This window comes from Parasteatoda tepidariorum, chromosome 4 (genome assembly GCF_982258835.1).
Source record: "Parasteatoda tepidariorum strain Cologne lab strain chromosome 4, Ptep-v5.0, whole genome shotgun sequence".
Classification (NCBI taxonomy): Eukaryota; Metazoa; Arthropoda; class Arachnida; order Araneae; family Theridiidae; genus Parasteatoda; species Parasteatoda tepidariorum.
Genome location: NC_141758.1, coordinates 110,108,886 through 110,119,827, shown reverse-complemented (window position 1 = coordinate 110,119,827; position 10,942 = coordinate 110,108,886). Strand labels below are relative to the sequence as shown.

The following is a 10,942-nucleotide window of genomic DNA, read 5'->3' as shown; positions in this document are numbered from 1 at the left end:
GAAACATATTAATTAAATAAAATATCAACATAAAAACCTATTTTAATTAAAACCATTATAACGATATTACAATGTAAATAAACAGCTGACATTAAGGAAGTAGAATAATAAATATCACAGAAATAAATACAAATTAAATTAAATATGAACATTAAAACTAATTACTTACAGTTCCAACCCGATTGATTGCACAAGTAGAACAGCTATTGGCAATAGCAGCACATCATGTCTCTATGGGCCACATGGGTTAACTATTAATATATTACACCAATTAAAGATATTATGCATACTTTTGTTTCAAAATCATTCATGATTTTAACAAAAGAAATAATTGGAAGAAAAAGACATAATTGGAGACATGATGTGCTGCTATTGGCAATAGCAGCACATCATGTCTCTATGGGCCACATGGGTTAACTATTAATGTATTACACCAATTAAAGATATTATGCATACTTTTTGTTCAAAATCATTCATGATTTTAACAAAAGAAATAATTGGAAGAAAAAGTTTCAGTATATTTAAACATGTTAACAAACTGTGGATAAGAGAAAAAATAATAATATAAATATGCTTTGGATCAGAATTCCTTTAACCATATTGCAACTTAATGTATTCTTGTTAAAAGAAGGATACATTTAATTTTATTTAGAATGAGCCTTAAAAAATCTTATTTAAGATGAATTAAATAAGTATAAAAGTATACATATAGTAAGAAATAGTGTTACCAAAATATTAGTGGAGAAAATTGCATCAGAATGAATGAGAAGTTTAATAGCAACCCTGATAAGGAAGAAGTAATTTGGTGCTTTATAATAGTAGCATTTACTAACATTTGAGTGATAAGAAATTTTTCTTTTAGAGAAAAAGAAATTTTCTTTAAGAGAAAAAGAAATTTTTCTTTCTCTGAATTGAACAACATAGTGAGAAACCAATTTCTTACAGATGAAAATAAACAGACTAATTGGTGGGAAAATTGTGTTAAAAACTCTTTAAGCAAACTGCTTTGAATTAAATGAAAAGAAAAATATTTTTAGCTTATTACAACAAAATTGTTTGTCCTATTATGTTTTGCTTTAAAAAAGTTAAAAATTTTATGCGAAAAAAAAACAATTAAAGAAAAGAAAGGAAAAATTAATGTATTCTGATGTAATTGATTTCTAATATTTGATGTAAAAATGAAGAAAAAAAAAACATTTGAAAATTTAATTTGAAAGTTGAGCTGTCCTTGCAGTTCAACTATAATTTAAATTAAAAGTCATAATAATTTATATTATAAATTATTTTAAGTCTAATTTCTTTTTTAAATTTTGGAAAAAATTTTTAAAAAATATATAGATTTTGGAAAAATTAATTTAAAAAAAATACTTAAATAAAAATGAATAATTTCTATTTGATTTAACAAGTTTGAAACAATCTTAATTTGAAATTTGTTATATGTTAGTGCATACCTACCAGCTTTTACGCATTTGGCGTAAAATTTTAATTTTATATTTAAAGTGGTAGTAAATATACACTATTTTTTCTTTTATAAATTTATATTTTAAATTATTTTGATAACCAGTATTCTTAAAAAAATTAAGCATATATGTTAATATGTGTTACTATCATGGTTGTCAGCTGAAGCTTCTTGAAATACAACTTATTTTTTTACTAACAATTGAAATTTTAATTCCATTTTACTACCACTGGGAAAAATCATAATGGAAGGGATCAAAAATTGGCAGGTATGTTAGTGGAATAGAATATATAAAAAATTAAACTTTCTTTTCTTTCTACATACAATTTCACAATATGTATTTCTGATAACATTTTTCTGATAACATTTTTCTGAAAGTATAAATTAAAATTTATATTGTTGTTGTTTCTAATGCCACTGGTCACTACCAGCCAACCTGCTTAGTGAAACTCATCAATTTAAGTATAGTTATTGATAATTTCTTTATTTCAAATCTGCCAATTCACAAATCATGGCTTCATTAATAGTTATACACAAAACTATAAAATGTGAATGCATAAAATTAGCTTACCTCACTACAAAAAATATTTAATTCATTAATATCCGTACTTAAATTTATTTTAGAGTTAGAAATGTTGGAAAATTTATTCATTTACAACATGCAATTAAATAAATAAGACCTTAAAAATTATTATATTATTGTTATAAGATTAATCAACAAGAGAGAATATTAACGAAATTTCGAAAGTAATTTTTTTAGAAGTAAAATATTAACTAGTTATGTTGTATCTATTTATTATGATTAATATTGTGATTGTATAGATAAAAACTTAAGATACAACATAAGCAAAAGGAAAAGACAAGTAAAGATTGATTTAAGCTACCAAGAAAAAACTAGGATGTTAAATCCAAAACAAAACAAAAATATTTGATTTATAAAAACCTTATTAGTAAAAGTTAATTCAGGCTGAAATAATAGTCAACATTATTAGAGTTACTAAGTTTATTAGTTAAGTTAAAATATAGATAGCATAATTTTGATAATCTAGTGATAAGGCTGGTGCACATAACATTTCGAGAATATTTAATACATATATAATTTAAACATAAAATAAAAGAAAAGGCACTTAATTAATATTAAATTTAAGGGGATAAAAAGAAATATTTATAGTTAAAAAAATACGTTACAGTCTACTAGGAGAAATCCATATGCCACCCCGCAACATGAGCTTGTTTGTTTTCTCCTGGTTCTAGCAGCCAAAAAAGCTCTTCGAAGAAGAATAAAAAAACTTCTGTCACCTCAACTTTTGCGACTGCGCTGTTAATGGTTTCCACTAATTAGCCGCGAACAGCTGGGATAATTTATCTCTGGTCAAAGGGAACGAATATCTCTGCAGCAGTGGTGCTGCTTTCCAATGTTTAGACCAAAAACTTTCTGTTTTCAGCATGAAGGGAGTTTATCAAAAATTAAAGCGCCATAAAATTGCAGTTTAATTAAAGTGCCTAGCAATGATATTGAATAAAATACACTCATGAATACAACAATTATTAAATCTCTGGCCATATTACATATTATTAATTATGTATTATTATCAACAATTGACTGTATTACTTAATACATAACAGTTATCATGAAAGACATTATCAGTAACTATAACCACACCAATAGTAATTAAAACCTGTAATATATTTTGAGAATACTGATTTAGAAAAATATTTTATTAAAAATTTCACTTAGAATGTTTAAGACATGCATATACTTAAAACATTAAGTTTTATCAATACACTTCTTTTATTTTTGACAGCAAACAAAAAAAAATATGTGTTTAGCTTACCTTAAGTCTCCAATAGTAGCTCATGGATTAAAAACAATTTCTGCACGATTAAGTCCATAAACCATCCACTTTTGTGGATGATGCCTTCCATAACAGATGTTGATTGCAATTTTTCCTGAAAATGAAGTCAATTTTATAATTTGTTTCATAAGTTGCAGGATAATTTAGAAAGTCCATCTTCTTTATAGATGCAATACAGTGGATTCATTTTAATATAAGCTTATTACAATAAGTAAAAAAACAGCTTTTTGTTGTATGAGATTTTTCAGAACGCCAGTTTCAAATCAGCAATCGGATTCTCTCTACAAACAATTTTTTTTAAATGGACATTTTTAGCAAAATGTACAATTCAAATGTAAAAATAAACAAGGGGTCACATATATGTTGTGACAAACTTCTAAGGAAGATAGGACACATCATCTGGATAAACATTGCATAGGAACCCATGCCGGGGAAAATCATATTCTGCTTGGAGTGCTAATGAACTGTTTCTTTGCATACTTTTGAACAGGTCATAATAGGGAAGTGCCTATGCAATTTTAATCCTGATTTTGTATCCTAACTGCCACAGAGAATCATCCTCACATTTACATGACTTCTTATTATATACAATGCCTTAAAAATTGTACATTTTAACAAAAAAAAATTAACTAAAAATGTGATTTTAAAGAAATATTTAGCTTCAAAAGTCAAACTTTTTTCAGATTGGAAATTCCCACACCCAAATTAGGCAAGATCAAGTATTTGTATAAATGCAACAAAAAATTTGTACCCCAGTGTTATTGATATTATTTTATAGTTTGAACTTCCAAAGATTTCCCCAGAATTTCCTATTGATATCCATGAAAAAATTTCAATACAAGTTTGAATTGTTCAATTTTTTTTTTATTATTTGAAGTCTAAAACTCAGTAAATCAAAAATAGTGCATTTTTTCACAATTTCTCCTTTTCTGAGAGAAAATATGAAATAAAATTTATTAAGTATAAATATCAAACATACTTTTTCTAGGGATTTAATTAAAATCAAAGATACATTTTTACACAAGATTCCTTCTTTATACTCTATGCATTTATGAAATACTAGAGCAAAGCTATTTGAATTTTCAATTTAAAAAATTCAGCAATCATAAAAAATTTTAAATCTTAAAAAATTCATGCTGTCAAATAATACAGTATACAATTATTTATTTAAAAAATTGGAAATTTTATTATGTTAGAAACACAAGTTTAAATTTTCATAAAGTAAAATAGAGTGTAAAAAATTGCCATCACTAAAAGACAAAAAAAATCTGCTAAATACTTTTTAAATTGACATTAAAAACAAACAAAAAGCTAAAACAGAATTAAAAACTTTGCTGCTTATGAAATAGAAAAAAAAATCTATTACAATTAAGCAGACTATGTAAGCTTTTCTTGTTAAATACTTTAATTTAATGCAGTACAATTTAAGAAATAACTGTTATTTCTTTAGCAACAAGCATTTTTCTTAATTTGAAATTACTTTTCAATTTTTTTTCTTAATTCTTTTCTAGACCTAAATAAAAAAAACAATCATAAAGAAATTTAAAATAAAAATTAAGCATCTATCATTTTACAAATATTGTGTTAGTATGTCAGGCTTAGGATGTATTCATTATAAATTAGACTTAAAATATTTTACAACTGTTTAAGAATTTGGAAGAGTTTTTAATTTAATCTAAGTATTTATTATTCTGATTTATTGATTTTCTAAATAACAAGTTCCATGTAATAAGTAGACTAAAACAAAATACAACATAAAATTGAAAATATAACATAAAATTGCTGCAATAAAAAAATACCCTTAGCAGGTTAATTACAAATAATAGAGTTGGTAATTAATTTTATTTCATTCGTATTATTGTTTTTAATGTTTTAAACATGATTTAAACTGTCATGGCCAAAATTCTAACTCAAAAAGTTATGTTGAAAACTGTCAAAAGCCTTAAATATTAAATTTTTGTAATAATATGAGCATTAGTGCAATTCTTAAGATACTCATGGTGTCAGATGTTGACTTGTCATGAATTTTACTATCATAAATTTTATTATCAAAAATTAGTTCTTGACATAAAAAATGAGAGTTTAAGCCTCAAAAATTAGCTCAAACAATAATAAACAATCTATAACATATGATATAGGTAATGTTTACAGTAACCATTAAGAGGAGGGAAGTATGCACAAAATAGTTTTAACAGATTTTAAGTAGGTATTAAATTGCATATAAAATTAACCTTAATTATACTAAAAATGTAAAACATTTCAAAATATAATTAACGTCATTTCAGTTAGTTTCATTAATATTAATTAATTTCATACAAGTGTTGTCAATTTTCTTTAAGTAAAATGAATTTTCAAAGCCTGAAACTGGCATTTTAATAAATAATAATTTGACATTGAATAATAATCATAAATAATTTTATTTTAATTATTTTATTTTAATTTTTCAGTTTTTATTATTTCAATATTTCACAATTCAAGAGGATAATATTCAATGATTTTTTAGAGGTTTTGAAAATTGATAATTGGCCATTGTGATTTTTGAAAAATTAAATTTTAAGTTAGCAAATTAAAGTCCTTGTCAGTTTAAAAACTTGTTAGTGGAACCATTTGTTTATCATCAAATATTTAAGTACAAAATCAATTATGGCATTATTCAAATTTTTTTTGTTAACAGACTCATGACAGCAAGAAATCTAAATCAAAACAAAGGCAGGTACTTTATTTAAATCACACAAGAGCTGCACAATGGGCTATTGGCAAAGGTCAGGGAACATCCCTGAGAATGATCTCCTCTGCAGAGGGGATCCATATCCTCTGCAGAGGGGATAGCTCCCCTGCTTTGGTAGCCCATCGAACTGCCCAAAGTCAAGCACTTTATGGTAGAACAGTTTAAGGAGGACCAATACCTTCACCCTCGGTCCCTAAGCAGGCTGATCAAAGTTGTCACCCACCCGCTTACTGACCGCAGCCATTGATGCTTGACTTTGGTGTTCTACTGGGAACCGTGTCTTTACGATCAGTCCACTGCAGGACCATCAAAACAAAGAGTGAGATAGAACTGTTAAGCTGAAAAGGGAGATAAAGCTGTTAAGTCGAAAGGTGCACTACAATGCCTTTCATCTGCATTCTAAGAAATTGTTCATTATCAGGTGTTTTATTACAACGCTAGGTTCTTTTCCTCTTGCCCTTATACGTCAAATTATTTTAAACCTCTCTAGACATGCGGTTCAGGATTTGCCAGAATGCAGATGGGCCTGATGTCAGGATATGAGGAATTTTCTTCTAATCAAAATAGGGACTAGCTTTCAGTTTTATACCTATTCTGACAGATAAATAGAAAAGGTTCTCTTTGACTTTTACTAGGATTAGCTTCAACTCTTTTAACATTGAATTTTAGCTACTGACTTATTTGAAATTTCCAGAAGAAAGTTAAGCTTTATAAATTTGCACAAATATGAATAACTGAATCCTATTTTACAGTTATGCTCATACTGTAGAGCAAAACTAATATTATTCTGTTCTTATGCAAATTAGATATGCTATTAGTGATCATCCGCTTATAGGAATCAAATGCTTCATGTATAAATTTAATAAAATGCCAGAAACTGTTTTAAATCACAGAATAAATTTATGATAGCACATTTAATAGTCTTTGACTAAATTTCATATTGAAAAAAATATCTTTTAAATTTAATTTTTTTAAAAACAAATTTCCTTAAAATGTATGTAAATGTAATCTGGTTAGAAATATGTTTAAATAACGTATTTCTAACCAGAATTATATTAAGAAACAAGATAACTTGAATTGTCAAGTTAAAGAAAGCAATTTATACAGTCAATTCTTGTGAGATTTCAGAAGGTGACTGAAGTAGTCTAGTTGATTGGAGCATGTAGGACATGGCCGAATCTCTGCTCATAAGAAATATTTGCTAAACATGAAACTATGCATAAATTGAAGCATTTTTTGTTGTTGTTGTAACACGGTAATAATAAAACAGCAACTTTTTTTATAAGTATTTTCAACTGATAATCTCAAACTATCTGCAACTTTTTTTTAACATAATTAGGAAAAAAATGTTTTTTTATTAATTGAAAATTTACTTCATTAAAATCGCCAACACGTGGTATATGATTCTTGCTAAACTTTCCTAAATATTCTCCAGAGCTTGAAATGACAACAGCTGTATTCCATATAGTATCTCCATAAGTTTCATCTCAGTAACTTCAATATTAGATACAATAACCATATTGTGTTTCGCAGCTAACTACAAAATATAAAGAAACAAAATTAATATATTGAAATAGTTTTTTATTTTGGGATGTTAAATATGTTAACTATAACAACTATATTGTGAAACCACATTAGTCATACTGTCGTGTTATATTAAACTATTTGTCATGCCTCTATGTTGTGATGGAGCAGTGATCAAGTGTAGATGTAGTGAATAAAGATATGTGAGAGTTAGCACGAAGTGGCTGTGAGGAAAAGACGTTCCTTTGTAGGAGTCTGGGGAAATTATTCTTTGGACAGAGTGCGATATTACACTATTCATATGTCACTGTGTTTGGTTCATAAATTATTTATATACTTTTTTTTCTAATTAGCATCCTATCAGAATACCTTTATGGAAATTTCATAAATCCTTCGATATTCACCTAATTATTGATGGTTGATTTGTGGAAGAATATTCAAAAGAGTCATTATGAAAAAAAAAATACTTTTACTACTTATATGTTTATTTTTTTATATCAATTATATATACATGAAGAGGAAAAATAACTTATTTTCAATAGAGATAAATAAACAAGATAAACTGTTTAAAAATCAAACATGTGTATTAAACATTTAAAAAATATAATACTCATTTCTTTCATAGAAATAAAACCTTTATAAATTACCTCTGCACAAAGGAGTGTCGTAGGATACCTTTCTGCAAATTCACACCACGGATATCTTTCTCTAGTGCAAAAGGAAAATGGCATTGCTATAAAATATTAAACATTGTATCACACTTAGTTTACTACTCAGATAATTAATATTCAGAAAATTACTACATCCACAAAATATTAATGTTTTCAACAATAAAAATTTTTAATGTTTATTAATTTCGATTTTTGTAAAAAAAAAATATGTATGCTAGATTATGCATAGGTTTGGTATGTTTTCATGCTTGACGGTTTCATACTGTTTATAGACAATCTTTTTTCCCCAGTGACTAACCTTTGCCTTCTTTTCTTAGATCATTAAACAAATTTTTGATAATTCAAACCAAACATGCTTATGACACTTGTATCATCAAAACTGATTTTATGACACCAGAAATATAATCCCAAAACATTAATAACTATGTAGTAGCAGTTTAGTTCAAATTCTTAGTCCATAGGGGTTAGTGGGAGGTAGTTTCTTTGTAGAATTAAAGTATTATGGCCGTTTCAGATACATTTCAAATTGGATACGATATAAGGTTATTTATCCCAGAAAAATTAATATAATCATTTAGAAAAAATTGATTTATAATGTAAAACTTAAATTGAACATAGCCACATTCTAAAATTATAAAAATAAAGAAAAGAAGTCCCTCAAAGGAATCAAGAAAATTATATTCTTCGCGTCAGGAATTGCTTTGTAAAGATATCTATTTAACGGTTGGGACCAGAAGGCCGAAGCCTCTGGTTCAACTACTAATAATTCAAAATTAAAAGTGAATGAATTGTTCCCAGTGGATAATCATTTGAAGAGATCCATGGTTGGTGATTTATCAAGAGATAATCAACATTACATTTGAAAATAATTTGGCAAAAGCGAATCGCCAGAAAGACTGTTAGGATTAGTATAACTATGTAACTGAAACATTTTTGTGGTAAGAAATAAAGAATAAAGAGTTAAAAATAGATTTTTGTTTTTTATTTAGTTGCAACAATAAATTAATGAGTCTTACTTTAGTATTGAAATAAAAAAATTAGCTGTTACATTGATTGATAAGAAACGAATAAGATTATTTTATATTAGCTTTTTATAAAATGTATAAAAATTAAATAATTGGCTTAATTTAATTAAAATTCGATTAAGAATGATTAAAAAAAAATTTACAAAATTTTGAAGCCTAGGAAATATGCAATGCCTAGTGTGGCATCATAAACTATATCGTTCAGTTTCTGTACCAACAATGAGAATGAATTCCCCTAGATGAACAAAAGAGATTTTCTTTTCTCTAAAAATTAATTGAAATTCCCTACTTCTCTCAACCAATCTTTTACATCAAAAACTTTCTTTCGACTTTTTTTTAACAAACTAACTAAATTGGGAGATATATAAAGTATGTTTTTTAAGCATATAAGCTAAGTATAGGAAAACTCAATAACAGACAATAAAACTTCAAATGAATATCCCAAAGTTGTTAGAATGAAAGGAGATTGAGTTTTTGTTGACATAAAAAAGTTGAAAAACATGTTTTCATTAAAAATTTGTACAAGTTACCAGATCAAATTGGAATGAATCCGTCTTTTCTATTAAATTGCTTTTCTATTAAGTAACACATAAAATAATCCACTTCCTTATTCCTGAAAAAAACCTTAATTCTCCCACTCTATATTACAATGCTATGAGGTTAATGTTCCAAATAATAAAAAAAACAATTCTTTTAAACTAATAAACTGTAAACTAATAAACTATTCTTGAAATATGAAAAAAGCATTCTCTTACTCCATGCTTTTTGGAAGCATATAATATTAACTCCACACTGTGCTGCTATTTCAACAATCTCCCGAATTCGATTATGAATGGCTTCTCTTTGTCTTGATATTGGTGCGGTAGTAGGTTCTGCAATCGCATGTTGTACAAGACCAACTCAAACAAGACGGGGAGCTCGGAGATCTTCAGGCAATGCATCAAAAAAATAACCTTTTAGTTCAAGATTTTTACTAGTAGCTTCAGCTAAAACACCTTCAGAAAATTCTAGTTTTCTAAAAAATTCAAAAATATTTAAAATTAAATAAATAAAAAAAAATACTGAAAAATACCTCAAAATATTTAAAGTATTTTTTTAGACAATTGAGGAAATACATTTGTAGTACATACTTTTCCTCGACTTTTGTACATACCATTAGTATGTCATTTTTACGCATTTTTCTTCTATTTATCATAACCAATACTACTTATTATTTCTGAATGAAGGCTTATTTTTTGCCTGAGATTTCTGACAAACCCCTGCTTTAACAAGCAAAAAAAGCGTTTCGTATTTCTTGGGAACTATTTGGTGTTTTCTTTTCTCCCAAACTTAATTTCTTGGACAAATTGTGATTAGATATGACTGAAATAAAATTTATCTCACAATTTAGCAAATTCACACTATAGAAAAAAACCCGGGTTGGTAAGTTTTTGACAATTGACAGTTTTAACCATGGTTTTATCTGTCATATCAAATAAACTGTAATAATGAACCCTAAAGATTAAATAGATAATAAAACTTTATTCTTCAATAAGTAATGAACCCTTACAGTTCATTACATAAATCACGTATTCATAAGTAGTATAAGTAACTCAGGACAAGACTAAATAATATATTATTGTGTTTTAGCACTAGTATCATGGAATTCATTTACAAAATAAATTACTTATAAACAGTGA

The 10,942-nt window shown here is 26.6% G+C and overlaps 1 pseudogene across 1 annotated transcript; it reads right to left on the bottom strand.

Annotated features, from left to right (window-relative positions):
• Positions 1-372: 372 nt before the first annotated feature.
• On the bottom strand, positions 373-10,419 carry LOC147812552 (beta-ureidopropionase-like; annotated as a pseudogene). Its single transcript, XR_015433416.1, has 6 exons — positions 10,394-10,419; positions 10,019-10,278; positions 8,215-8,300; positions 7,417-7,580; positions 3,295-3,409; positions 373-417 (listed from the first exon to the last, which is right to left on the bottom strand). The product of XR_015433416.1 is annotated as a beta-ureidopropionase-like (transcript).
• Between the last annotated feature and the right edge of the window lie 523 nt (positions 10,420-10,942).